The sequence below is a fragment of the Uloborus diversus genome, chromosome 3 (assembly GCF_026930045.1).
Source record: "Uloborus diversus isolate 005 chromosome 3, Udiv.v.3.1, whole genome shotgun sequence".
Lineage (NCBI taxonomy): Eukaryota > Metazoa > Arthropoda > Arachnida > Araneae > Uloboridae > Uloborus > Uloborus diversus.
In genome coordinates this window covers 218,708,720-218,735,462 of record NC_072733.1, presented here as the reverse complement: position 1 = coordinate 218,735,462, position 26,743 = coordinate 218,708,720, and positions in this window count along the sequence as shown.

The following is a 26,743-nucleotide window of genomic DNA, read 5'->3' as shown; positions in this document are numbered from 1 at the left end:
TAAAATGTACAGTATCAAAATTTAAAATTAGCAGTGATATACTGTTTTATGAAGGACTTGGCATGCAATCTTAACAGCGATAATATTTAAAATTAGCAGTAATATACTGTTTTTTAATGGAACTGCTCTGTAAAATGTACAGTATCAAAATGTAAAATTAGCAGTAATATACTGTTTTTTAAAGGAACTGCCCTGTAAAATGTACAGTATCAAAATTTAAAATTAGCAGTGATATACTGTTTTATGAAGGACTTGGCATGCAATCTTAACAGCGATAATATTTAAAATTAGCAGTAATACACTGTTTTTTAATGGAATTGCCCTGTAAAATTAGCAGTATCAAACTGTAAAGTTAGCAGTAATATGCTGTGAAATCAGATGTACTGCGCTATTAAAGTAGCAGTAGTATACGGTTTTATAAACTATATTTGTACAGTAAAATTATCAGCAGTAAACCATAAATTAAACAGTTATCAATGTCTATGCAAAAGGTTTTTTTCCCCCTATCGTTGTCTCTTTTCACAGCCGAAATCACTGCAGTAGACGGAGCGCTTCAGGCGACACGCTCTTTCTACTACCGGGGAAAGATGGCGGAAAAACTTTTTTCGCGGTGGCAACATCTTGGTTGGTGGCAAAAGTTCCTCAGGGAAGATTATGAGGGGCCGTGGTAGCCCGATCGGTAGAGTGTCGGATTCGGGTCCTGAGTTCGAACCACGATGGTCGAAGATCCACCGTCGTCATTAAAGGGGACTGGGCAACGTTAAATATGCTCGTGGTCTCAATGTCCTCCAAGTGAAACGATACCTCTGATGGTGCTAGCACCAGGTAGCTATTAGCTCCTGGTCTAGTTCTAAATGCTCATTAACTGTTCGATCCGGTGATGGTGCTGCCATCTATCGGTATAAGAAATAATGGAGGCAAGGCATTTAGTATGCAGTCCTCGACATAAATACAGTTGTAGTCACTTGTGACTCGGAATCGGAAGATTATGAGTTTCGGATATGGACTTAGTCGTTTTTTTCGCACATTTTGGACTTTACCGTTTTTTTCGATTTAGATTATTTTTGCACGTTTTGGACTTTGATTATTTGCTACCCTAGCCTCTCTACTAAAACTGAAGGTTTATTTTGTCTGTGAATAGAGAAGCAGTTTTAAGCAACTTTTGAAACTTTAAATCTTTAAATACAAAAACGAAAATTAAGCATTTTTTCAGTTTGTACCACCCCACTCCGCTTGTACCAGACTATGTTCATTTATTCTCCAAAATTATAAGTTTGGAAGTTTTCTTGGTAATTTTACGTGAATCATAATTGTAATATTTTATTCTTCGGTAGAGCCATTCTTTTATTTCATAAAAGAAAAAAATGCGCATTTAAATATTGTGAGGTACATACAACAGAGTTAAATATGAGAAAATGAAAACATACGTATTTATGAAACAAAATAGGAGAAGAAAGATTCAATAACGTAACCATTTTGCATTACAGCAGGATTTCAGCAATATTGAAATTTAAAAAGTAATTGATGATTTTACGAGAACTAAAGTAAGGATCCTCGGGTGCCTTAGGTCGTGCAAAAACCTAAAGTGCCGCCCCTCAAGAGTAATATGCATATTTTGACTAATATCCGTCCTTATCCATCTACTTTCAAATTTATGTATCACGTAAGGAAACAACAAAAGAAAGATGAATTTATAAAAAGTACGAAACGTTTTATACTAAGAAACTCCTTAGGTATAATATATGTCTTTGAAGAAAGTAATAGATACCAAAAATTACTAGTCATAAAAAAGCGTTTTAGTCTGTCTTCGGTGACATCAGAGGAAGGACGGAGATGTGGTGAACGGGAGGTGGAACCGGTGGAGGGGATCCACCAGAAAACTTTAGAAATTGACGCATGAAAAAAAGGTTTAATTAATCTCTGGTAGTGTTATGATGCAAGGAGGAGTTAGGGATATTCATGGTCCAAGGAGAAATTTTACAAATTGATGTAAAAAATCTCAATTTTAAGAACTTTTGCGAAACTATAGAGGAAAGTATTGTTGGGTTCTTTCCTAAAATTCTTTCAAAATTGAAGTAAATTTGAAGCTTTTTTTTGTGACTGCTTAGGAAGGATAGCGGCTCTTCCCGAAAATGTTCCGAAACTGAAGTTTTAAACACGCATTTATGGGTTATCTTTGTTGACGTTACTGGAGGGAGGGAGATTCGATTCTCTCCTTACGAAACTTTTCGAAATTGAAGTCTGAAACACAAATTTAGGCTGCCTTTGGCAACGGTAAGGGATCTGGTGGGTTTTCTCCTGAAATTCCTCGGCACTAGTTTCAAAAACACATTTTTGGCTATACTTAGTAACGATAGGGGAAACGTGAGGAATTTCCCAACCAAAATATTTTTGGGGACTGAAATCAATTTTAGGCTATTTTTGGGAAGGAAGATTTTGGAGGCTCCCAGGTGGATATTTCTAAAAGCAGAATTTTATAGTTTCTTTGGAAACTGGGAAGGATTTTTATGGATATTTTTTGAAATTAATATCTTTAAAATCCAATTATAGACTTTTCGTGACATTAGGAGACTGCCATAATATCGCGAAAAGTTATGCCAGGCGGTTCTCCTCCGGAAATGTTTAGAAATTAAAGTCCCAAAATCGTACTTATGCAATGTTTAATAACGATCGGACAAATAGCGTGCGGAAGAAAATTTCAGTTTGTTGTTCATATGTATTGGACTCTATTCAGGTGGGGGGGGGGGGTCGTAATTGTATAATTATCTTTCCCTGTATCCGCGCTGGTTTTACCACATGGTTTGTTGTTTAAAGTGCTTGCGAATGTATATTATCAGTATGGTTTCTTTTCCCTTAAATATGTCTTCATTATTTAGGGTCTATAATAGCTTGGGGAGAGGCAATAGTGGCCGCCCTCGGTATTCCTTTTAGAAGACACCCTTTAGAGCTTCGGGAAACAGCCATTTCCCTCAGTGCCCCTTCCCTGTATCCATGCCTGATTGCTATCTCCGCCATAAATTGTACAATCAAATGAAGCATGAGTGTAAAGAACAAGGGACAATGGACCAGAAAACACTGTTCACTAATACATTCTATTTTTCTTAAACTATGCTGGGCTCTACGACTTATTTCGTTTTTTCGATAAACATTTAAAATTCAGCATATTTTTCGACTTAGAGTTTGAGAAATTTCGTTTGATTAATAGAACTATATGCAGCCTGCGGCCACTCCTAGCATTAGCACGCGCTGCACACATACTAGGACCGGCCCTTAAAGTAAGACAGAAATTCATACGCAATAACGTTAATGAAACACAATTATACGTAAAATAGTATGAAACTTTTCAATGGTTTTATTTTTTTTTAACAGTTATGATTGTTATCATCTAACTTGTATTTGCAACTTCAGTTTGAATGGTTCCAAAATTATGGCTCCAACTTAAGCCACAACTGTACTACCAAAATCAAGTCGTGTTTAAATTCTTGAAAATGTCTTAGATTTTGGGGACGGGTCATCTTGAGTTTGAGTGCTTTAGTGTTAGTCTCACTACTAATTTCGAGTTGATTTGTATCAATAATTTCAATTGCGTGTTTAATCTCCAACACATATTGCGTGAATGCCATACGCGACTGAATCTTCTAGATGAAGACATCAAGCATTGTAATTGAAAAGGCATCCTGTGCTGCCTGGGGCCTTGGCACCTCGTGTCATTCTTTATTCAAAGATTGTCAATGACTGATAATTACGCCATTTTCGTCGGCACACAGCTCTTATTAGAAGCAGTCCACCATCTGCCGGCAACGTTCTTCATTACGCAGATGGATTTTTTCACGAATGGTTATCTCTTGTTTCGGGGGTAATAAGCTTTCAAAAGCGGAGAGTGATTCGGGGATAATTAAGACTTCGCACCTCGATCTAACGGAAATGACAACAATAATGAAAAAATGATGCTATCGTTTTGCGCATAACATGTGTTTCGATGTCATTCATCACAAAACCTGTAATTACGTTTTCTTCGGTTGTTAAAGAACAATTTAGCACCTCAATGGAATGAATAAATTTCTTAATTCGGTTCACAAAGGTATCACATGTTTAGGAAAGTGAATTATTTCTTTTCGCTTATGAATTCTATTACAAACCAAGCCTGTGTTACCATATATGACAAGCTATAAGCTGTCTCAAATGCTACTTCGCTCGAATACCGTCAGCAGAAATCTGATTTGCTTCGTGTCATTAAGGTAATGACGGACTGGGGAAAATGATTAGTATCGTTTTTTTTTTTTTTTGCTTTCTGTGTCTGGATATTCTTTGGTATGGGAGCAGAGCTGCTGATTATGTCTTTATGTCACAAAATTCGATCATTTCTCATTCAATTATTTCTGTGGAGCAAAAGCTGGTCTTTCAACGATGTATCTACAACGCCGTTTGATTTTGATTCATGTGCAATCCTAGAAAATGCTCCTTTTGGATTTCATTTCACTTTATAAAATTGAACACAATTTACTGAACAAAAATAAAATTAAGTAAATAAGATCGCGTAGAATTGAAGAAATGGAAAGCCTTAACCGTAAAACAACTGCCATAAAGCAAAAGGAAACAATGATTTAGCTTCTAGCTCATTTTCGAATATGAATTCCTCACTTCTAAATCGATTTATTCTAGAAAACCAAAAGTAGAGGAAATAAATGCAGATTATGATGTCTATACGAAGATAATCTAAATACAGAATGCTTCTAACACTAGTGAAAAACATTGGAAAAACGTTTCATAATACATCGAGTGTGCCAATATGACACTCGTAGGAAAGAGCTGATTCGGCAGTAGCCCTTCCCGAGAGTTTCAAAATATTTTTCATAACTTTATATTTGGATCAGTTATTTTCTTTCTTTCTGAAAACAATATCCTTATATATTATTTCTGTAGCCTGTTTTTGGTTTCTACGCGAGATTTTCCTCAATTCTTGATCGATTTCTTTGATTTACACCTTATTTTAAAGTTTATCGTGCAGGCTTCTGACGAAAAATACACCCACAGTCTAAAAATTGTTTTTTCGGGCAAAAAAAATGTTTTAAAGAACCAGAATGAGGTTTTCGGTTAAATTTATAACTTTAACTTGCACTGTTACCGACAGAGCTGAATAGCTTGATCGGCAGAGCGTTCGACCAGTAACCAGGAGAATGCGTGTTCGGGCCCACGTCCGGACAATCTGCATCAAAGAAATTAGAAAAATATCGCGCATTACATGACCAATGAATAACAAATCTGAGGGAATACATGAGGTAGAAACGCCCTTAGCTCTTATGAAAACTTGATGCATTACGGAGCTAAATTGATACTCAATTGTAAGGTTTTTTTTTTAAAGCTTTGGCTCCGGGAAGAAAATTAAAGCATAATGTAAGCGAAAATATAAGTATCAGGTTTAAGATTTCAGACTACATTGGAATTGTTTTTTGTTCAGTAAAATATAATAAATCTTATGTTAAAATGCAGATTCTTCTAATGAGTTTTTGACTCTTTGTACAAATAAAAAAAAATACTACCTTAATTTAAAGGGTAATATATATATTTTTCTTCTTTTTGCAAAAAAAAAAAAAAAACAAATAGCGTATCACATTTTTAATACATTTGAAAAGCTACGCTTAAAAAAGAACTTAGTTCAAATTATTTTGTATTTCAACCGTGCTGTTAAATGATGAAAACGTACTGCCATCTAAGTTATAACGGTTCAAACAGCCTGCGATAACAAATTGTAAAAATTTTTAAAAATAAAAACAATTCTCGGCAAGAAAAAAAATTTAAAATTACCAGTAGTTTTTTTTTTGGTAGAGCGTTCGGCTATAAACTGTTTGAACTTCGGGCCAGTTCAGGCTGTCCGATATAATAGCAAATTTACAGTAATATTACGCATTACGTGTACTCATAACATACAACAGATAACACACGTAATAAAATAAATGCAGTGGGAATGCTATTTGGCGTTTCGACTCCTTTATGCAGGCTACAGTTATCATTCAGATAAGTTGACTGCTAATCGAAGGGTGTTCTTCCCTTTTTTTAAACTTTGACTCCGTCCAGACCACTGAGCGTGATGTAAGCATAAAAAAAAGTATTAGATATACCTCAAGGGAATCCTTTTTGTGCAGAAAAACATTTTCATTGTATTCTGAAATGTAGATTTTTCTAATAGCAGTGTTCGACCTTTTGTACAAATGAAAAAATACTACGTAAAATTAAAACTACGAGTTTCAACCAGTGAATCTTTAATTATTTATTCGAATACGGTATAAAACATTAAAATTATTATTAACTTCATTAGTAAGAAATCATTTTCTACTCCTCTGCTTTCGGCTGAAAAAAAAAAAAAAAAACATTTTGTCTACGTTCGAAAAATTACACTTAAAAAACCGACTCAGTTCAACTGGTTTTGGTTTTGAATTTTAAGTGTTCGATTAAAAGAAAAACAAGTGCGGGCATTTAAGCCGTACAGGTTAAAGAAGCCTGCTATGGGAAATTGTTGAATATTCAAAAATAAAAACACTTATTTTTTTTAACCGAATTTATTACTTCTCTAGAATGTTTGTTTTAATCGCTACGTGAGATTTTCTTCATTCTTCAATCAAATTCCATGTTTTACGAATAATTTTAAATCGTATCATGCTGGCTAATGACAAAACATAGACGCATGATCTTATTATATTTTTTTCGGCGAAAAACTTTTTTTACTGTTTTTATTACGCATTCCTTCAATGAATAGCATTCGAAAAGGAAAGCAAAGTTGCTAGGTTTGTTGGACCGTCGTACTGTTAATCAGAATGGCGCCAGTTCAAATCCGTGCCACTAAATATCTCTTTAATGTTTCTTTTTTTTCGTCAGATGCTCACATGGGCAGGACTGTATTTGCCACAACCTGTTTTTTCACATGCAAAATTACTGATTTTTCACGTGTCACTCAGCCACACTTTTAATGATATTTATATTTGCATTGAAAATACGTACAACCAAAAGGGGAGCGATGACCAAATTATCACAACGTTGTATTTAACGAGGTTTTGTTACTGATGTCTTCAAATTACATGCCTTCTCTTGTGCGCTTACTTTTTTCCGTTTACTTTTTTCGGTTTTTCTTTATAATGTTCTTCCTTTGAAATTTTTAAAGAGCGAAATGCCTTATGAAACGATTCGAAGTACAGTGCAGAGTTCCGCACGGGTCAACTAGTTTTTGCATATAAGCGTTATTTTCTCTCTAGTGCCATGAACTCCGTGCAAGAGCCAAAGTAGTGGGAAAAAAGCGTCCTTATTATGGTACTATTCCTTCTGGGACCGCAAATGAGTAAAAAAAAAAAAAGGAGTAGACAGTGACTGATTTTACAGACTTAATTCGATATTTTACATCATTTTGACAGTTATTTGAGCTAACTCTTCAACAGCGACACCTCTACTGAATACAGTAGTGTAAAGTACACAGCTCAAAACAATTAGGGGAGCCATTGGTTTTAACAAAATTACGCAAAGATGTATACTAATAAGTAACATAAAGTGAATAATCCATTATTTAAAGCCTACCAGAAAACGGAAAAAGTAAACTTTATATGGAAATCAGTGTTCATGACCAGAAAAAGGTGATAAGGGTAGAAATCGGGATGTTGCAGAAACGCCTGTTTTATTGCCGTAACCGTGAAATTCGATTGCGCAGTATTTTTTCTTGAGACAAGATTACTTGATAATGTCTCAACAACGTGATTTACCGGAATTTATGACATCGCGTGTTATAGGCAGACTAGAATCCGGGCAAACATAACTTAGTGTCGCGGACTTCAGAAGTGTTGTTGCAAGGCTGTGGAATCGATTCCAAGAGACAGGAAATGTTAGACGTCGACCAGGGCAAGGTCGGCCCCAGGCCAGTACAGCAACTGATGACCGGTATATACTGTTAACAGATCATCGAAACAGAATAGAGACTGCGACGCAGCTGCAGACTGTTGCTCTTGACAACAAGACGAAGAATGTCCAGCCAAACAGTACGTAATCGACTTCATGAGGGAGGGCTCTATGCACGTAGCCCAATGGTGGGCATTCCGTTGACACGTGCGGCTCAAAGAAGATGGGCTGCTGAACATCGAGATTGAGAACAACATTATTGGAGCCAAGTGCTGTTTACAGATGAGTTCCAAATCAGTCTGGAGTGTGACACCTGAATTGTTCTCGTATGGAGGGACAGGGACACTCGAAATAACAACGCATTTATTCGTGAAAGGTCACAATACAGATGAGTTGGTTGGATGGCATGGGGTGGAATCAGCATATGCAACATTCACATTGCGTCCGCACACCCGTCACCGACGTATAGTATTCTCCCAAAAAACAGTTTTCGGCCGGCGTTGCCATGACAGCAAGCCGTATTGTGCGGGACCCGTCAACGTGCCTAGAAGCCAGTTATCTGACGGCTCTGACGTCCGAAAAGTTGGGAGTCACATTTCATTGGTCTCCACGAGATGAGCGCGCTCTCGCTATTGGGCGAGAGTATCGACATGTGCTTTACGCGCGTTCGAATGTAGGAATGCTTCCCCCTGTTCGGAAAACGTAAGTGTGTCCGCTTGCCGGAGCGAACGTGTTGTGCGGACGCTGTTTGAATGTTGCAATAGGCCGACGTACGGATCTTTCGGAATGGCACTTTGACGGGCCGAAGGTATGCAGACGAGATACTGCGACCTCATATCACCCTAACGCTGGAGCCATTGGAGATTCCAAGATGATATTGCCCGACCGCATAGAGCTCGTCTGGTGGAGAACATGCTTGAAGCTGAAACAATGCAGCGTATGAAATGGCAAGCGTGCTCTCCTTAGCTGAATCCAGTCGAGCATGTTTGGGGCATGCTCGGACGATGCATTGCTGCTCGACCAAGGCCGCCTATTACTGTTCGAGACTTGGAGATTTCACTTCTTGAGGGGTGGAACAGTATTCTCCAAAGTCAGATCGAGAACCTCATCGCATCCATGGTAAACAGGTATGCTGCCGTCTTAGCTGTTCGAGGAGATGACACGCCCTATTAAAACTTATGCATCATGTCTAAACAGTATCTTTTTTCATCGTTTACATGTAAACAAATTGTTGCCCTAAATCATCTTTTCATGTTTTTTTCCATATTTTCAAATAATTAAAGCTTGGTTTCAAACTTTTTTACGTCTTTTTTCTGTATTGCGTTTTCTTATTGTACACTGATTCCAGTCATCGTCCACAGATTGATTTTCCTAAACTTCCTTTACTGTACCATAAAAATGGTACACCTTAACGGGATCTCTCTTTTTTTTTGTCCTGGAGTTTTGGTTTTTTTCAGTGAAATTCTGGAGTGTCGCTTTATAAAACCAATAAACCAATCCTCTCCTGGCCTACCATCTTTGAAACAATCGTGCAATCCATTAGCTACAACATACTGCTGAATTAGGGTTTTCAATTCTTCTTTGTCAAAGTGAAACCATTTGAGCCCTGGCAATTATGCATTTCAGAAGAGTTTGCTCCACATCAATACGAATGTCTGTTGAGGGACCTGATCCAATTGTATCAGCCTCAGTTTTGCCTGTGACTAAGTCGTGCAACACTCCCAAATTAATGCCACAGGTAGCCACTGCATCTCTGTAGGTTTTGCTGCCATTCAAAATATCCTGCACTGCGTTAATCAAGTCTTCTCTGGCGTAGCTCGGGAATGGCTTTTTTTTTTTTTTTTTTGACGTAGGTGCGAGGCATTTTGACTTTTGAACCTATAAAGGAACTCATTTGGTAATGTTTCGTTGGCTCATTTTCATGATTAAAATAATAATTAAAATTTTGACCATAAAATATTCATTAAAAATTCCAGAAAATGCTCTGACACCAATGTTCATAATTACCCCATATCAAGAAAAATATAAGGTAAATATGAACACTCTTCTGTGAATCAGTAAGAATGAGATATAGCAAAACTTAATCGAAATTCTGATGGGGCATTGATTACCGAATGTGAAAGTTTGAGAACATCTTACCTGGATTTCCTGTGATGAGGCAGTCACAAAATTGAACACACAACAAAATGATTTTCACTTTCCGACCATATGAACTCTTATAAGAACTGGAATGGCGTTGTCAGTGTTGCCAAGCTGGCGGGTGTTAGTTATCAATCAAGGGATGAACCATCACATTTTCATACTTTTTGGTTCCTACACTGCTTATAGGAGCGCTAACGGCGTTTGTTCGGAATTACTCCTTTTTCGTATTTACCCTAGCTGACCCTACTGAAATAGAAGAAAATAAATTAAAATTTCAAAAAATTTTGCATTGTTCCGATCTGGAACTTTTTAAAATTTATTTTTTAGATATGGAAAATACAGTATATTTTTATATTAGAGTAATCGAGGACTTATAGAAATTTGTTTTTTAACAATTAAAAAATGCATAAACATTTAAGATTCTCACTAAATGTTTTCTAATGCTTTGACTTAAACCTAAATTTTGAGCCTAAAATCTAAATTGTTGGGAGTGATTAAGTAGCGAAAACTGAATTATCTTCAAAGGTCGAAATACACTTTGTCACAAAAAAAGTATGTATCAATTGACATAAATTGAGCTGCAACCAACAAACTCGGCAGGAATGTAGTTTGGTAAGAGATGATTTGAATTTCGTCGTCAGTGGCAAAAGGGTAAGCGTGCTTTACGCATACAAGATGCGCAGATAACTTGACTCTTACGGTTGAGAGTGTGAAAGCTTGTGTCAAAGGGCACTTCAAACGAAACTGTCGAGTTGTAAAGACGCTATTGTGCCTAGGACGACCTTTTAGAGGTATACGAACAATAGGGAAGTTGCAACCTATTAAATGTTCATATTTTGGCTATTGTTAATTTGGATATTTTTAATTGACCCTCAAAACTAAAAAATTCACCATCGCCGAATTTTAAAACACCGTGGTTGATTTTTAATGAATTATTAAAAATACACGCGCAAAAGTGCGCGCTTCTGAAACGTCACGAGCCTACGTCACAGGGCGCAGATTCACAGCCTTCCGTCGAAGATCCCTTGTTTTCGCTAGGAACATTTTGAGCGCGCTGATATTTTTATTTTTTAGAAATTCAATAATCCTTTTGAACACACTATGGAGGCCGGATTCGTTAAAGCACAATCTAAATAATCTTCCTCAAGTAACACCAATGAGATATTCGAATATTTTCGAGAAGATGAGAGGTTTAATGTTCCAGAAACGCGAGGAGTTAAATGCGAGGAGAAAGCCTTTTACGTTTCGTCTTCGATGTCGAATGCGTGACCTTCGCTTCTCCCCTATCGGAAGAGAGGATGACGTCACTTCCTATGCCATTTGACGTCACAAGAGCTTGAACTTTAAAAATTAATTTAAAAAAAACTACTTATCGTATCGCAAAAATTTTTTCACCTATGATGTTCATACATGTTACTCTATCATATAAAAATAAAATTGAAAAATCGAAAACTTCCCTATTGTTGGATTTTTGAAAGGGACGTACAGTAGGTGTCACGGAAGCAGATTGGTTCTATGCGCGTATCTGCCACCCCCTGGGTCGGAGCGATATGTAGCAGCTCGGTGTAAGTTAAAATAAATGAATCACTTCATTGCGATCGGTTAAGGCATTCTAGAAACAGAAATGAGCGCAAAGATTGCACATCATAAGAGCGACCACTACCGTATCAACAAGGTTGCTAACATTAGTTCTATGCCGTTTAACATCTTCCAAGAAACTGATGGTATCAAGACAAACAATGCTGAGTAGATTGAAAGATGCTGGTATTTCGAATCGGCGTCCATTGTGATGGATTGGATTTTGGTCGTTTGTATTTTCGCTACACTTGATTAGCTACGTTGTGACAGACAGGAGGCATGTTATGTTCAACGATAAATCCCGATTTAGTCACAGTGGTCATAGGAAAGCTATTTCACTCCGTTTTTATAAAACAATTGTTTTGTTCTGAATTTATGCTCATTTCCTTATCTTGTCACAGGCCACATCCATTTTAAGTTCCGTGAAGATCACTTGGTTCCTTCAGGGTTAATGTATTTTTTTGTAACAGAGTGTTATTTCATTTTCTGAACACAGTTCAGTTTGCGCTGCATAATCACGCCCAAAGGTTTAAATTTTAAGCTAAAAATTTAAGTTTAAAACCAAACATTAGAAAAAATCTAATGAGATTCAAAAATAAAGGCAAAAAATTGTTGCTCGTTGCTCCAAAATTTAAAGCGCACTCTTTTGGAATTTTTGAAACTACATCTTACAAAATTATTTTCAAAAAAATACTGATAAAAAAAATTTAGCAAAAAAAAATCACACACACACACACACACATATATATATATATATATATATATATATATATATATATATATATATATATATATATATATATATATAAATAAAAAGAAAGTTTATTTATTTTTTAAGTCACAGAAATGAGGGTAAAATTAATAAATATACAGTTTCTACATAAGTCATGAAAAGCTAACTTGAAAGCCTAACGGTACCATATGGTGTCGCCAAATTTGGAGACAAGTTTTCGTATAAAACAAGACTGATTTTCTTTTTAAATGAGGCCTACAAAAAGAGCGTACAAATACAAAAAAAAGAAAGAAAATACATTTCATTAATTATTTTAAAATTTTAACTATCTATAAAATGTACTTATTTTTGTCGACGAGCCATTTTTTTTTTTGCTTTATTTCAAGACGTTTAACTATCTAAGGACAAAAAGCATACACACACTTTACTTTTTCATCTGATTGTTGTAACTCCTCCCTCTAACTGTCTATTGGAGCCCTTTAATAACTAAAAATCATAACGTCACATATTACCCCCGAAAAATAGGTATTTTTGAAATAGCAATTGCTGGTACCAAACGGTACCGCTAGGACTTCCCGGGTTAATGAATAAAGTATTTTCCTTCTATTTCAGTACACAGTCCTTTATTATCATCAAATTATCCTTGCGATTTACAAGATTTAGAAATCAAGATGGGTATCTATTCTAACCATTTGAACCTTTTTTCCACATCTGGTCTACCACGACGCAAAAAAGCTAGACAACTACTAAGATCTGCTCGCTTTTCAGTACTGTTGGACAAATCCCCTATCTATGCATATAAGAGCGACGGCGTTTGTTTCTTTGTACCCGATGGCCAGAAGACCCCATAGCACCTACAGCCCTGAAACTTGGCACAAAATTCGAACGTACCGCGGGCCCAAACACCTCGAAGCCGAAATTGTAAATTTTTAATTAGTTTTTTCATAATTAACTATTTAAGCTCAAATTTCACGTTTTTTTTCGGGTTTTTTGCCTAATTAGGGGATGAAAAATCCCCTAATCCCCTTGAATAAAATTTGAAATGTATGAAATAATAATATTTACTAGTAAATTGAATGATATATTTGAGAAATATTATTGAAAAACATATACTTGGTGATTATAACTCTGAATCGCCACAATGGCAGGTGACTAGCAACATTAAAAAGTAAGAGGGGTGTTCTGAGGGCGTCGGTTACGAAGTTCATAAACACATTAGAATCAGAACTTCGTCAAACTGCAGCCGATGAAAATGAAATAGAAGAACTGCTCGAAGAGTCGAATGATAAATGAGGTTCTCTAAAAACAGTAGACAACCAACTAGAAACTGTTTTCAGCAGTGAGGATTTTGAAAAGGAATTTCCAACAACTGAAGAATATCGAGAAAAAGTCGTGTTGTGGAAACTTAGAGGAAATACGTTTTTGCGCACGTTAAACAGTAATTCTAAAAACATTTCAAAAACAGAAACAGCACCCGTACATAACGAAGAATTCAGAACAGATTTTCGCTATCATGAAACTGTTCAGCGGCCAAAAATTACAATACCTAAATGTTTTGGTGACGTAAGTCAATGGCTAAAGTTTTGGAACTCTTTCGAAACCGCAATTCACGCGAATGAACATTTGGACGAAATAGACAAATTTAATTACTTAAAGGCCCATCTTGGGGGAACAGCATTAGGAACTATTGAAAGATTTTCTATTTCAGCAGAAAATTACGGTAAAGCCGTAAAACTGTTAAGTGATCGCTTCGCGCGAAAGGATATTTTGATAAATATGCACACACTGTCAAAAATGAAACGCTCAATTTTGACGATTTGTCAATCCTCGAGCACTATTTCGTTATTTTCGACGATCCTTTCGTCACCAAATCACGTGACATTTGACAAAACCAGAAATCTCAACTTTTTGACGAAATTATTTTGTCCCGATTTCGTCATATTGCAGTGTATTCTGGGAGTTTTCGTTTCAGTCTTGTACTCGCTCGTTAAATTATCCTAAAGGATTCATAAAAAAAGTTAGTATTTATTAAAATTTGTATGTGCAATGTGCTTTTTCTTTTATTTATTGTTACATTTTTGTTTAGTGTTGTGTTTATAGTTGTGTTTAAAGCACATTAAAATTAAAAACGAACCGTTCGATTAGGTTTAGAACGCTGTGTGCTTTTTGAACTAACTTTTAGTCAGCTCCACGTTAGGCTTAACTAGCGTTGTTTTTTTATTTGCAAAAGGAAATGTTGGTTTATTGACATTAGTTTCCAAAAACGTACTTCCTTTATTTCGTTAAAAAATGTCAAACATGACCACAGAATTTGTACAAATTTAAACTTGCAAAAAAGAATTCCACCGTAGCTAAACTAACGCAGATGATAAATACAGCGCTTTTATAAAAGGCATAGAACTTTGAAGCTTTTAATTTCAACGTTGAATATATTGCATGGTTATGTGTTTTCATTCTTCTCCATGAATTTTACAAAAATAATTCTGTAAAACGAAGTGTATTTTTTAGTTTAATAGTTCTTATTTTTTTCACTGTGCATTTTTATTTTCTTAAACACATATGTACCCATTCCCCAATAAGTATTGATATTTTTTCTTCTACCACTCTACATGTAATGTTTTATTCAATGTTATAATTTATACAGTTGCTCCCAAAAGTGTTCGTACACTTATCATTTTCAATGAAATATTGCTCTACCCATTAGTAAAAATTAATATTTTGGAATGGTTAAACAATATTACAAAACTACATGAAATATTTTAATAGCAAAATAAAATATGATTTTGAAGAAATTAATAATCAAAAAGTATCAAGAACTTTGTAACACAAAAGTGTTCGTAGAAAATATTTTAAAATAATTGTTTAGCAATCTTTGAATAAAACCGATGAAACTCGAGGAAAAAAAGCGCTTGATGCAATAAAAAATAAATGCAAACCGCTTATATCAGCTTTTGGATCCGAAATGACACCTTCTTTTTTTTTTTTTTTAATGCTCGTAGACAGGACTTATAAATGTTGTTTATATAATCTCTTTCCCTACGGCAGATGTTTCTAGCAATAAGTGCTTATGTTCATTATTTGTGGAGCCTTTTTTTTTACTTGCATAAAACATGAAGTAAAGTAAATATCAATTTAATACAAATCATTTTAAGTTAGAGAAGATATTAATTTCCGTAAAGAACTCTATCTTTGTGCTTTTCAGCAGAATATTTTCAATATTTTTTTCAATTTTTCTGCAAATTAAATAAATTAATGAAAATAGAATTTTAATGTTTAACCTCGATTTAAAAAAAAATACATATATAGTAGCATGTTTTGAAAATAATGACAAGCATTTTTTGTTGTTTATTTCCACACATAATACACTAAATTTATAACTTTTTCTACGTCAATTTGTGTTACATGATTTATGCTAATTTTGAGTTTTTCTATTATACATAGTTTCTACGGCTAAAATTAATGCAGCATTAATTTTATTGCCATATTTGCCGTTTCAAGGTATTGTCAACAAAATATGAGAAATCCGGGTCTACATGAAACCAGACTAAGAAGCATTTTATAGATGAACTACCAATCAATCCAAATGTAAATTACAGTTGTGATTTTTGCTGGATGCAAAGTAAAATATCTGAAATTTTAACCGAACAGCTATACTTTAATTGAAAAATTGAAAGGATAGTAAAAAAAAAAAAAAAATCCATCGATATCTGTCAATTAGTTCTCAAGACACAAACAAGGAAAAGCACTATGTTATTGGGTTTCCCCTGTCTTTGGCAACTCTTCTCCCTTGGCGTGATTTTTATTTACTGCGTGAAAATTACATATTTTAGAAATCAAATATGCTTGGGGAAAAGGTAATACTTCCTTGGTAATACTCCCTCCGTCTCAAACTAGTAGAGCGACGTCTGAATATTTTTGTACCAGTGATTAATTCTGACGGTTTTATGATTTTGTTTGAATATTTTTTAAAGATTTCAAGGTACTATACTATCAATTAATCGAATGTTGGAGCCTTTGGTTTTTGACTCTAATTTGGTAGTGGTTTAAGGAGGTAAGGCTCGGCAAGTAAATGTTGCTTATTGATAACATAACACAATAAAATTTCTGAAAAAAGTAAAAATAAATCATAATCATCAGTTTCATTACTACTTAATTTGTTAGTATCTTAATAGAACTAATTTGTGGTGGAGGGAGCTCAAGAAAAAAAAAATCACGACTTGATATGCCAAGGAATTAATTAGTTTAATGGCTAAGTAATGCTGATTGTCGATAAATTAAAGAAACTAATTCCAGAACGCTATTCAGAAATTAATTTCAGATACCAACTGAGAGAAATCATTGTCTGTCTGCCTAAATAAAAATTTTGCTCATCCGCTGTAAAAATAACTCACTCTTGCGATCTGCTTGGAAAAATAGCTGTCACCGTGGAAATAATCATGTTTTGAAAAATATGAAAATGAAATCAGATGCTCTTTAAAAGTCACAAGAGAATCGTAGCTTTTTAACTAAAGGGGGGGAAAAGCTGCTGCATTTAATCGTAAAACTTTCCTCGAAATAGAAAAAAAATCAATGTGCATGAGGGCATACACACATAGACTTACACATTTACTTATTATACATTTATTTTCTTTTTAAAACTCTTTTAGGATGGATCCAACATCATGGAGATAATCAGAACCAAGACAGACGAAGATTTTTTCCATAATTATAACAATATTCAGAATGTTCGTATATTATACATTGATTTCATGTTACAAATGTTTGGAAATAATAATAAAAACTTAGGGGTAAAAAGCAAAGGTATATTTTATAATTATTTAACAAACATTACACTAAATTAATTTTACCAAAAGATTTATTTCACATCTGCATTTTTTAAAGATTTATACTTTCAAATACCTTTTGCAATTCTGGTAGAGAATTGCTTTCAAAGTATGAAGTATGAAATGCATGCAATAATAAAGTTCCTGTATTAAACATAAATTTGGCCAAATAAACATTCTACATACAAGCAAAATTAATAAAACAAATAATTGATTGGAAAAAGAAAAAGGTAAGCTTTTTCTTAAGATTATCTAATTTTATTTTCTGTATCTAATTTTAGAACAAAGATATACTAACTTAAAGTTGTCCATTTCATTGTACTTTTTCTTTGAAATTTGTGGTATAAGTTGGATAAAAATCTTTTTTTTTTTTTTTCTGGAATTTTTTCATGCAATGCAATGAAGAAGAAAATCCCCAGCAAATTTCTCCCGAGCATATATCGATGTAACTGTGCATAAAAGTGGCACATGATTTATTTTTCCAGAACCCAATGTCTGCTGAGGAAGTAGCACTTTTATATTCCCAGTAAGGCAGGGCGATGTAGGAATTTCTACATCGTGATGCATCGCCATCCTTACATCGCGATGTAGCGATACGATGTAGTCCAAACAGTTTGAAATATTCTTCCCGCTTTAGGGGCACCCCCCCCCCCTCCCTCATTAGGGGAGTTTTCCTTACAAAAATCCAGGCTTTTGTCAGATCTTTTTCTAATTTGGCACATAGGTCCTTTAATCACATGGGGTGATACCCCATATGAATACTACCCCATGGGAAACTATCTTATGTGGATTTCCAGCATCAAAGAACATCTGGGCCGAATCTGGAAAAGAACCGACGAAAACTTGATTTTTATAACGAAAACTCCTGTGGGGTTTGGCGCACATAGCGGGACGAAAACTACAATATGGGAATTCCCAAGCATCAAAAGACAAATGTACCAAATTTGGAACAGATCAGACGAAAACTGGGTTCTTATAAGACCCCCCCCCCCCCCCGACACACACATGGTTTCCCACTCCATAGCGGGACGAAAACGGGAATTCCCGAGCGTCAAAGGACATCTGTGACAATTTTGGAAAAGTCCTGATAAAACTGGTTTTTTATAAGAAAACCCCCCCATTTGGTTTTTGTCTCCCATAGCGGCGCGAAAACTACTTTATGAGAAATCCTGAGCATCAATGAACGAACCTTGTAAGAAATTATATGCTCCACGTGGTTACATTGCGTAAAACTTGACAGGGATCCCAAGATTAATAACTCGGGATCTCCATAATTGCGCAATGGAGCTTTACGCGATTGACTTCTGCGCAGATGCATGAGAGCGCCTGAGTTCATATGGCTATAGGCAGCTATGAAGGCATGACTGCGCAAAAAAAATCTCCTGACCGAATAGCGGGATAAATTTATGGATATCTCTTGACCGCTATTCGGGATAAAGGGCAAATTGGCTGCCCATCATGTATACTGTTTCCGTATATAGAAAATAAATTAGTTTGTGTGTGTTGTGAATGAACGTAGTCTCTTCAGTTCTCTCCCTCTCCAAAGTTGATACATGGGGAATGTGACAAAGAAGAAGGGGCGAAAAGCCTCTTCAAACCTCTATGCCAAATTTTGAAAAGATCCGACAAAAAATGAATTTTTTTCAAGGAAAACCCCCATCGGGGTTGCTCCCCTCCCCCCATAGAGTGACGAAAGCTAAACCTCCGTGAATTCCTGAGCATCAAAGAACCTCTATGGCAAATTTAGAAAAGATCGGACAAAAACTTTTTTTATATATAAGGAGAACCCCCAAGGCGGGGTTGCTCCCCCCCCCCATCATGGAGGATTAAAAACTACCATGTGTGAATTTTCGAGCATCAGAGGACCTCTCTTCCAAATTTGGAAAAGATATGATAAAAAATGTTTTTTTCATAAGAACACCCCCCCCCGTATGGGGGTTGCCCCCCATAGTGGAACGAAAACCACCCTATGAGAATTCCTGAGCATCAAATAACGAAACTCTGTGCCAAATTCAGAAAGATCCAACAAAAACTGGATTTTTTTGTAGGAAAACTACCATAGGGGTTGCCTCCCCCCCCCCCCCCAAAGAGGGACGGAAACTACCTTGCGTGAATCCCCGGGCATCAAAGAACCTCTGTGCCAAATTTTGGAAAAATCCGACAAAAACTAGATTTTTTCAAGGACCCCCCCCCCCCCCCCCCGTCTTCTTTTTAAAGTGATGAAAACAACCCTGCGTGATTCTTGAGCATCTAAAAACCTCTGGGGAAAATTTAAAAAAGATCGGACAAAAACTTTTTTTTAATACGGGGAACCCCCAATGCGGGATTGTCCGCCTCCCCCCCCCCCCCCACATAGACATAAACGACCTTGTGTGAATTCCCGAGCCTCCAATAACGAACCTCTGTGCCAAATTTGGAAAATATCCGACAAAAATTAGATTTTTTGAAGGAAAACCCCCATTACGGGGGTTTAATTAGATAACATGGGGAGTTTAATCTGCAATGATTTGTTTTACCTTTTTTTAAGAAGTTGTTTGTTTGCATTTTTACATAAATAAAAATTTACTTGACATATTTTATGTGCCTCTTTTTTCGACAATTACTTGCCTTTTTTTTTTGATGGGGGGGGGGGGGCTGCAGGCCCGTTATTTCATTTTTTTCCCAAATGTGGCAAAGAGTCTGTACTCAATAAAAGTTTTACAGAAAACCAACTAAAACGACGGCCAGTCATGTGTAAAAACATGAATGTTCAAAAATCAAGACGGTAGGGGGGGGGGGGCGTCAATTGACCCCGTGACCCCATAAATGACGGGCCTGTGAAAGTGACTATACGCATTAAAATGGGAAACTACGGCGGTAAGATTCTGAAGTTACGATTTGATCACACACACACGAATCTTATAAAATATAGTCGAACCTCGTTATAACGAACTTAAAGGGACCATTAAAATAGATTAAAAACGTGGTTCGCTTTATCCGAAAAACAATAAACAATAAGACAAGGATTGCAAAAAAGTTCATTCCAGCAGTTATTTGTTTTAAGCGTGTTCGAATTAACGAGGTTCGACTGTATTCTGAAAAAAATAATAATAATAATAATGTGCTTCAAGATAAGAAAATTTATTTATTATTTTTTTTTTTAATGTACGAAATTAACGTCCTCATATATGACGAAATTAATTTGACGAAACTAATGCTCTCAAAACTACGAAAATGATTGTTAATTTGACGAAACTAGAATAAAGAAATATTTTGTTACATTTGACGAAATTCGCATCCTCAAACCACTAACAAAAGCAGTTTCTTCAATTTGACGAAATGTTCGCTCGGAGCATATCCCTGGAAGTGGTTTCGTCAAAAACGAAGAAAATTTCGTCAAATTTGAAAGTCCATTCTTGAGAGTGCATGAATAACCTTATGAATTTACCGTCTTTAAAGCGCACCGATGATACGAAAGCTTTTCGAAAATTATACGATGATTTTCAGCCCCAACTAAGAAGTTTAGAATTGCTGGGAATTTGTTCCGAGAATTACAGTGCAATGATGTGCCCAATGCTTTTGAAATTATTTCCGCATGACCTAATTTTTGATTTCAAGAAAAAATTTACTAGTAGCGAGTCCAAGATCAAAGAGTTAACTGAATTTTTAGGAGAACAATTATGTGTGTTAAAAAGTGCAAATGCAAGCGTTAGTCAGCCTAAAATCTCTGCTCATAACGTGGGGCCCCAAAGGGGGTCTTTTGCATCTCGTAAATATAACGCGGAAGAAAAGCGCAATAAATTATATAAGACAGGAAAGGCCCAAATTCTCAACGGCTGCGGAATTAATTAATTCAGAGATGAAAACCGGAGACAAGCCGTTGATTTGTGTTTTTTGCAGTAAAGACCACGACCCTAATGATTGCAAATATGCTTATAATTTAAATTTTGATGAAAAGAGGCTGTTGTTTTAAATGTCTTAAAGGATCACACTTATCAAGGTTTTGCAAAGCAAAAATTGTGTGTTCATTTTGTAAAAAGGGACGATCATCGGTTATGTGTATTTATAAGAAGGCTAACGATGAAGATAAAACAAATCATGATATTCATGATAAAACGGTTGAAAATAGTATGTTAGCGAATAATTCATGTTCAAAAGAAGCATATTCGAAAACTTTAATCGTAAAAATCAAAACAGATACTTGGTTGAGTTAAGAAACTTCGATAAAAGCTTTGTTTACAAACTCGATGTACTAGATCAAGAAAAAATATGTTTTTCTATTCCTAAACTATCAGATTCAAGGTGTATTGAAGAAATTAAAAGATCGGGAATTTTTCCAAGTGACTTTTTATTGAACGAAAGCATTTGTTTATTTAAAAAGGATCCGAATGATATTCGCATGCTATTAGGGGAGATGTTGTAGGAAAGTTACTTACAGGCGAAATTATACGTTTATTTAAGGGGATGTTAGCGATGAACTCCAGGTTAGGATGGACAATTATGGGAAAAACAGGAGAAAAAGAACCAAACAGTTCAAATGCGCTTTTAACCTTGCATGTTAATAGTTGATGCATTTAAATTTATGGAAACTTGATACGATCGGAATTCAAGATTCTGGGCAAACAAATACGAGGAAGGAAGTAGAAGTTGCTGCAGGGGAACATTTTCTTAGCACTGTCAAACATGATGAGGAAGGTAGATATATCGTTAGCCTACCTTGAATACGAGACCATCCAAGCTTACGGGATGGCTGGAGAATAGCCGAAAAAAGATTAGTAAACTGCGTCAAATATTTGGAAGTTAAATGACTATCAAAACGTCTTCGAAGAATGGCTTTGGGAAGACATAATAGAAGAAATAACTCCCTCACTGGAGTCTGACACGAAAGTACACTTCTTACCTCATCACCCTGTTTTTAAAGAAAATTCTACAACTAAAGTTAGGCCAGTTTTTGCCGGTTCAGCGAAAGAAAAGAATTATACTTCCATTAACGACTGTCTCGAAAAGGGTCCGAATATTATCGAACTTCTCAATTCACGAAAATGAATAAGTTTCGATAATAAATAGGCTCTTCTTCGATAATGAATAGGTTTCGCATTGAAAAATTGGGATTCGTTTCCGACATAAGAAAAGCGTTTTTGCAGATCGCTCTTCAAGAAAAGGATAGCCGTTTTTACGATTTCTTTGGCGAGAAAATGGGAAACAAGAAAAGCTGAAGATTTTCCAGCACAAAAGAGTGGTCTTCAGGATTTCCGCAAGTTCCTTTTTATTGAGATCTGTTTTACAGTTGCAGTTAGGTAACGCCCCGGATCATCTACAAGAAACAGCACAGAAGCTCATGGAGTCTTTTTACGTGGACAATTGTGTACGCGTGTGTTAACAGTGAAGAGGAACTGGAAAAATTCATTTCTGAGGCTCAAACCTTATTAAGTAATTCCAAATTTGACTTAAGAGCGTTGAAACATATTCCAGCTGGATCTGCAGTTAATGAACAGACAGATGAAATTGCAGAGATGGTTCCAGTTTTGGGTTTCAATTGGAAACCTAAGATTGATACATTGTCCATAGATGTTAAGGAAGCTTCAGGCTGGCAAGGTTAGCCAGTTACGAAAAGGAAAATTCTATCTGCTGTACACCGCGTCTTCGATCCTATTGGATTCACTTCTCCAGTGACTTCGGGTCAAAAAGTTGTGTTGCAAGACTGTTGGAAACTCGGAATATCTTGGGATTCAGAATTACCATGATTGATATCGAAGAATTTTGAAAAGTGGCAAAATCATTTACATCATTTAAAAAATCTAGAAATTCCACGCTACTTGTCCGAAGACCTCCCGTTAAATTCTGAACTATCATTACATGTGTTCTGCGATGCAAGTAAAGTAGCCTATGCAACATGCATATCTTTGCGGTGTCAGAATAATCGGGTCACGAAATGGCAACTCATACAAGCACGCAGTAGAGTTGAACCTCTAAAAACAATTTCTATTCCCAGACTAGAGCTGTTAGCTTGTTTGATAGGTGCCAGGTTGGCTCAGGTCACGAAGCAGGATTTTAAGTTTGAAGATTTGAAAAAATTCTACGGACGGATTCGGTTGATGTACTATAATGGATTGAGAAGAACGAACTTTTGTGCATATATAAGAGAGTCAAGGAAATTCGAAGCTTGACGAAGGTAGAAAGCTGGAAACACGTAAAATCTATCTTAAACGCAGCAGACCTTCCCTCACGAGGCTGCAATCCAGAAGAATTAGTCTCCATGGTGGGAGGGTTAAAACTCCTACGCGCAGAATGGCCTACTTCTAACGCTTTTCCAGACTCAGAAATAATAAATTCAGAAAGACGTAAAACAATCATCTCAGCAACTAACATTGAAACTGAAAGGTTCGGATATTTTTTCAAAGATTTCAACATACAAGAAAATAGCAAGAATCATGGCTTGGGTAATCCGTTTTATTGAAAATACAAGAAAAAAGAAAAATGAAAGATCACTTTCTAAATTAGAAGTTGAAGAACTAAACAAAGCAGAGAAGATACTCTTGAAAGAAATTCAAAGAGACTGTTTTGAAACAGAAAGAAAATTTGATTTTAAGACATATCTGGATATGGATGGACTCCTTCGAGTTTAATCAAACATTTCTGAAAGGCAAGACTTAGCGAATTTCAGGTACCCGATATTACTACCGGCAAAACATCATTTGGTAACGAAACGCATCCTTGACAAACACACAGAACTTTGTCATGCTGATGTCCAAGTAGTAATGTCCAACTTGAGAGAAAAGTTTTGATTAGGAACTGCGTCAAATGTAAAAGGTTCGCTGCTCATCCATCATCCGCTTTAAGTCCACCGCTCCCCGAAGATCGTGTTCAAGTCGCTCAAGTTTTTGAGATCACTGGAATAGACTTGTTTGGACCATTTTATTCGAAAAATGGCTCTGGTTTTGTTTCAAAGGACCTGATTTCTAAAAATTACATTTTCAGTTGCGTTAAGTGGAATGGAGCTTTTGAGACACTGCTTGGAATCGTTTAAATTACAATTACATGCGGCATTGGAAAAAAAAGTACTTTTAGAAGGGTGACCCGACATTAGGATTAGCAAAGTTTTTTTCATTAAAGGATATATATTTGAACTCATGTTTTCTTTACGCAAAATAAAAAGCGCTGCTTCATTCTGTTATTTATTGAAGCGGAGTGAGTGGGCGTAATGTTATTCATAACAGCAATGTGATCTTGTATATCCTGGGCATTGCAAGCACCACAAAAAAGCGAGAAAACAAGCACTAAAGAAAAGAATATTTTGTGAATGAATCTGATAAGAACGCCAAGATCCTTCCAAAGATTTGGAGGCCAGTTGAAGCCGAATATCGTATAGCGATATCAAGCGCCAAGTGGCGTTCAACCGGAGAGGCTTTAAAGATGGCGCCAGGTACAAGGTGCTAAGGGGCGTGTCCAATTTGTAATGGCGTGCAGATGATGGAAGCAGATAAACCTTTCAAAAGAGAGCAGAAATTGATTGAAGAGTACTTGGAGATCCCTAGCTGGAACCGGCATTGCCATAAATAGTATCTGCATATCCAGTAAGAAGACCCCAAATCAACTTTTCGGGTTGTATCTTTTATATAGTTTTGAGCGACACAAGTTATTCAGTTAATAACTCATTTGCAAAAACGCTTTTCAAAATTCAGCCATTTTTAATTGAGTCCTTTTATTTATTTGAGTACTTAAGTAGTAAGGACAAGAAAATAAGAAACGTACCATAAGTTTCCCGCTAAGCGCACTGAAAATACTGCATTTATGGAAAAACAAAACAAATCGTAGTAGATGATTTTGCAAATCGTCTTTAAATTACTCTAATAATTTCTGTAATTTTCCAATACTTCTTTTTTGTTTGATGCAGTTACTAATCATTTCACATCCCGTTAAAATTTCCGTGCAGAAGAAAAGAAAATATTCTGTTATAAATAATAAACATTTTTCAAATGTTCACATGCGATCATTTTCACCGAATTTGGAGAGATGTTGGTTATTTAGCTTTTTTTTTTTAAAGTAATTTTATTGCTATCACGGCCAACAGTAGCATTCTCACTTTGGTGATATTTCAACAGTTTCTAAAGTAGATATCATACTCTTAGAATATGATACCTAATTAGTTATGATACCTATTCTCTCTTAGTAAAAATGTCGACCTTTTAGACTTCTTCATGTCTTTAACAACTATCGTAAATTCCCCAGGACCACAAACACACTTGTAACAGCTGGAGTCTATACGCTTTCTACTGCTTTACGACTTTACAACTGCTAGTTTTTTACCCCTTAATTACACTACTTACTCTCACAATTACAGAAATTTGCTTTATATACAATAATTTATGTACTACGGGACCACATTGAATTACGATCAATAAGATAGTCTTCAATGTTTTACTATATATTTGAAATTTTATAATTGTCGAAATTGTACGGGATGAGATTTGGACATTTTTTAATCCAAAAATTAAAAAACTTCCAATTTTATCTTCAACCAGTTGCCCCCCCCCCCCCACACACACCCACATTCAAATACTTTTCGGCAGCCGTTTTGTAGGCGTTCAGAAAACAGTATGATGAAAATGAGGAATACATTTTCCGTTTTCGCTTGAAAACTGACAAAAAATCGACCCTCTGTCCTCAGAGCGGGACAATATGTTCTAAAGAAATGCACAAAGAATCGAACTCTGGGGAAACTGAGATAAAAAGAACCTACAGCACCAACCTCATACCCAGTCTCCCATTATCTTACCCTAATCCCCTTTCCTCAAAATTTCTGAGAAAAGGGATGAAAAAGTTCAAGCAGTTGTCTCTGGAACTGGTTTTACTACAAAAAAAATGCCAAAGAACAACGACAATTGAAACTTGCTTCTATGCAAAAATTTCGACATGTCAAGAATTTGAAAAAATAAATTTTGAGGTAACAATGGGAAATGCAGAGGTATTTTTATAGAAAATGCGGGGAGATTTTTTTTCGAGATAAAGAGGTTCGATTTGACTCTAGCTCATAATTTAACACTGAACAAAGTTTGCTAGCATTGTGCTAAATGTTAGTTAATAATTGATCGCATTACTAATTACGAAACAAGTAAAGGTATTTTGAGGAAAAAAATTTTTTTTTTTGGTTTCTGTACTTAGTGCAGCTTGCTTAAGTATCTTTACTAACTATTAAATTTCCAAGGTAAGTTTGCTACTAGTTATTATAATCTCCTGGTATGTATTTGTAATATATATGTTGGAAAGCTGGTCTCCTAAATCAGACTACGATTAACTCCCGAGTTTCAAGAGCGGATTACACACGAGTCATTTAACAATCAGGAACATGTAGTTTCGTAGCAAAAGGAAACCAATGGCTGGATTTCTTCTTTTTTTTGTCGAAAAATTTAAAATTTTAACTCGTTTGTTTTTGTTTATTTATTTATTTATTTATTTCTCATTCTTAATCGTGAATACACTTGTTCTTTATTGATGATAAGTTCTGTTGGGTAAAAATACAAAGCATTTTTACTGTACTTTATATATTTTCCCTGTTTGTAGAGAGTATAATGCATCAATACAGTCAAGTTTTCGAGGAAGGAGAATTTTT